The following is a 4730-nucleotide window of genomic DNA, read 5'->3' as shown; positions in this document are numbered from 1 at the left end:
TAACGAAGTAGTGTGACATTCGTTCATTTTTTAACATGTATGGGAAAATAAGTTCTTTCGTGTTTATGGGTGGAAAAATTACAGCAATATGTATCTCATTGTTTCGTGTGCCTTTTTCTAAGAAATTCACATTACATTTGTGCCTCTATATATGAAATGAATTTAAATTGCTAGCAAGTCGTCTCAAAGCATGGAACTATCAATATTTCCCTATTGTTAGTCTATGTTCCAGAAATGACTCTGCTTAATTGATTGCTGCCCACTGCTGAGGAATTCTGGTCATAATAGCAAAATGGGCCACCACCCGGCCATTAGTAGCTGCTGGATCAGCAGTTTTGTAATATGTATTGGTTGTAGGTTTTGATAATGGTAGTGAATCATTTGGTAAACGATCAGTTTCAGATATTGATCTGTGAGAGTTCCTAGTGAATGTCCAAATATCACGCGTAACCAATTTTTGCCAAAGAAACATTTTATTTGAAACGAATGATATATTCTCAATCTTTAAACGTTTGATATCAATTAACTTCAAAGCATCACAATAATGACTCGCTCAAAAACCACTCCATCATAGAAACACTAAGACACATATCTTATCTCTGAGTTTTAATTTCTCTTATAATTGATCCTCGATTTTTAAACATCCCTGGAAATCGACGGATAGTAAATTGGCTCCCTCGCCTTTCGATCTTTCACATGAAAGGTCTAAAGAATGATTTACTCGATTTAGCTAAAGGTAATGCAGGGGCTATAATATTCAGAGTATCGATCTCTGTCTTAATCTTCCGGAAAATTTTTCCGAGCTATTGAAAATTACATGACTTCGTGTAATTATGGGGAAAAATGAATCAGTCGCCTCCGGGGTATATCAAATGTAAATATTCGAACGGTTGATCGAGAATTCTACGTCGATGTATCAGTTGATAAATATTTGGAAACTTGTTACCACGGGGATGATAACCGATAACGCCTGATAAAAGTTGGAGTATCATAATTCCATCGATAATAACTTAAACAACAACTCGATAGGAAATTCGAGCGTCGGTGTTATCTTACCGTAATGAGTCAATTAATTTGGTATTTGTTCATCTCATTTAGGCAATGCAAGAGTCAGATTCTTGATTTCTAAAGATCCAGTTTCGTTCTCGAATAACTCCGCGAGTGTGTGTATTTTGAATAGATTTCAGCGCTTTCGTATAATCATAATAAGTTTTCGTAGATTGAACTGTCATTGCTCAAAGTACGTTAAAAATTATGTAGCATTGATTTTAAATAGCATTACGCTTGTGTTCCAGAGATAGTGATTCATTAACACACCGTCACCAATTATGAGTTTCAAATGGGCATTTGCATTTGCTAACTTGGCTGTATTTGTGTATATATTTAGGGCTGAAAAGTTTGTGATGTTTTACTAATAAATCATCTTACCAACCAACCTTCAAAAATGAAGATGCGATGGAAAAATATTTTCCGAAGGATTATATAATTTTTCAAGGTGACACAAACTTATCGGTTTTCAAGAAAACAATACATTACTATACATGAACGCCGTACTTATATACCGAAAATACATGCGGTACCAAATATATAGAGTATAAAGTCATATACTCGAACACTGTTTACCTTTTGAACCGTTCATGATAGAGAGAGAGACATACTTTCAATAAGAAAAATTATCCAAATAACGGGCCCAGTGCCTATATTAGTTATGTTATCCATTTTCCTACAGGCCGTATATGGACAGAGATAAAGTTTACAAACGTACAAAAGCATAAAAAGTTATTTATGCGGTTCCCCTCCCCCGCGGTCTAGAGTCCAGTTGAGAGTTTGTTGCCCTGTCTCTCCTGAGCTCCAAAAAAATTCAATTTTTAAATGCAATATTCGCCGCAATACATTCGATGGAAAGTTCATCGCAGAATTTAGAAAAGTTTCAATAAACTGCATCTGCAAAAGAGTGTTTACTAATTTTTTTTCGACTAAGTTCCTGAGATATATGCTTTTAATTTCTCTCGTTTTCAGTGTTTTTGAATTGAAATATCTCGGCTAATATTCCACTTGAAAATGTTGTGGTTTTTTGTTAGGCTTAAGAGAGACAGGGCAACAACATTCTAATTTGAGGTTGGAAGACAGTGTAAAAAATTAAATTTTGTTCCTCAGTACATATGCTGCCCTTGGCAATAACATATCTAAAATATCATGTCATTTATATACTTTTTCGTTTTGGCAAATGTGACTGATTGTAGCTAGAAGGGTTTGCAGAATTGGCAATTAAAAATTTTGGTGGCAATTCGATTTTGAACTGCCAATCTTTCAGCACTTGTAGCTCGCCATTAAAACCAGATATTTCGATGAAATTGGTGTCACCTCTTAGAGCATTTTTTCTGTTCTTTCGAAATGTGTGCGTATAGGTCATTCAGAAAATTCGAGAATTCTGGTTTTCAGACTTGACGCTTTTTTTTTTCATAATCGATTATTCACCATAACTCGAAAACGGTTTGGGATAGGACAGGGTTGGTAGGTTGTTTCATGACCCACTTGGGCTCGTCTATCATCCCTTTCAGTTTGGCAGAATAACTTGGATTCACCCTCTATAGAGAAGGAAATAATTTCAAGATATATTGAGAAGGAAGTAATTTTTCAGAATTACCGAAATAAAAAATCACAGAATCATTTAAAGTGATTTCGGATTAAAATTAATCATTAAATTAATAGAAACATTTTCAGAATTAGTGATCGAATGATTTCAGAACTAATCAAAAGTAATAATCAATAAAGTATAGTTTCAGAATAAATAAATGTCTTTAATTATTTTTGGCTCTGTTGCCCCATTGGCTTCTTCCATTAAGATGTCACTAAATTATATGAGTAGGCCCTTGAGAATCTGAATTTTTCTTATACAATAACTGTAAATACCTTAGTGAGTTGGCGGCCCGCGGGCGTCGCAAGAAGTTTTAATTTGGCCCGCGGTGTCTGAAAGTTTGAAGACACCTGCTTTACACTAACGCTATGCACCTGCAATAGACATTTCGAATACGTCCAAACACTATAATGCGAGAGAAAAGAGGGATCTCTAGTTCTCATCAATCGCATCATCTGCTACTATATTGATCCGCATATAAAGTGCATATATGCTTGCTGTATCACCATTTTTCCTAAAAAATATATATATTGCGCTTTTTCTTTTTGTTTCTAGGTTCAGGAGGGCCAAGTCTCACCTTAACTTCTGGGTTATTCTCGATAAGGCCGGTTTCGCCCTTCTGGAACAGATCTGGCAATAAATCTGATCCCGTTCATGCATTTTGCATTAGAGATGTGAGAATAAGACCACCTGATAAGCTCCCTATCCATCTCAAGAGCATTGATTTATGTGATCGTTCACTGGCATCTGGCCAGAAATATAACATAGACGACTTTTATAACGAGACCTAGCAATACTTTAAGAACTAAAAAACGTTGTGAATTTTTCTCCTAGTTTAGATGCCTTTGAAATTAAAGGGGGGAATAACATATCACTCCTATCATATCCTTGATTAGGTCCCTTAGGGGTGTATGGGAAGGTGCAGTCGCACCCAGCCCGCACTCACGGCAACAGAAATTTCTTTCATAAATTCTGAATTTCCACCAACTTTGAAGTTATTTCTTTCATTTCTTCTGAATTTTCGTCAAATACGGAATTAAATCTTTCATTTATTCTATATTTTCATGGGTGTTTTATTCATTTATTTCCTTCATTCAGAATTTCCTCTCTCTCTCTCTCATGGGTGCTTTATTTATTTATTTCACCTGAATTTTTATGGTTGCTAAAATTATTTTTTTTATTTATTCTGGATTTTTATGAATGCTCTGTAATATTTTTCCTTTCATTTAAATATTATTTTCTATTCACCGATTCTAAAAACTTTTTTGCATTGAGTCCTAATTTAAATTGGTTTTATATGGAAGTATTCCTTTCAATTTAAAATTTCCTTCAGTTCGAAATTTTCATAAATTTTTCTTGTCAATTATTTGCATGGCTATATTTAAGCATTCCTGTATATTTTGTAACAATATAATGAATGCAAATATTATAAAAGCAGGAATTGTAGGTCCTGGTCTAATTAGCCCTCGTGTGCAGAGAATGACAGTGGTGCGACAAAAATGATCAAATGATATAAAACTGGGCCAAATTGCCCCCCCCCCGAAATTATCGAGACACCTCTGGCCCCACTATTATTTTCGCACCGGAACCCCGCATCTGGTAAGGGCGGCCCTGACTCATATGATTGAGCACTTGAAGATAAATGAACTTTGAAATTAGAGATAATCTCGTGTCGAATCGCCTCGCAGAGTTCCCCGAAATAATACGGCGTAATCTTCCCTTCATTTCAAATGCTAATGTCATTGGGTGTAGGTATTTTAGACATATGATGTCGAATCGCCTAGTGTTCCGACCATCCAATACAAGCGACTGATTTGAAAGTCAAACTGTGAACCAGTTTCAGTTAAATACTTCAGGATAGCTCCACATATTACACTATACTTATATTATCCGAAACATCTACTTATTTAATCAAAATTAACGATTCTGTTCTCGCCATCGATATACAGCGCCGAGTTCATTCACTGTGAGTACCGAATCTGGACGTGACGTTAATTTGTCTTGACCATCAAATGTCAAGGGAGTATGTTTGAATGAATATTCTGATTTCTAACTGAAAACTATCGCTGGAATCTTTGGAATTTCGACGGAT

Source organism: Pholcus phalangioides, unplaced genomic scaffold, assembly GCF_987345545.1.
Source record: "Pholcus phalangioides strain wild (caught in Gottingen) unplaced genomic scaffold, Ppha-v1.0 ptg000009l_1, whole genome shotgun sequence".
Taxonomy (NCBI): domain Eukaryota; kingdom Metazoa; phylum Arthropoda; class Arachnida; order Araneae; family Pholcidae; genus Pholcus; species Pholcus phalangioides.
The sequence above is the reverse complement of the archived record's forward strand: the minus strand, read 5'-3'. Positions refer to the sequence as shown.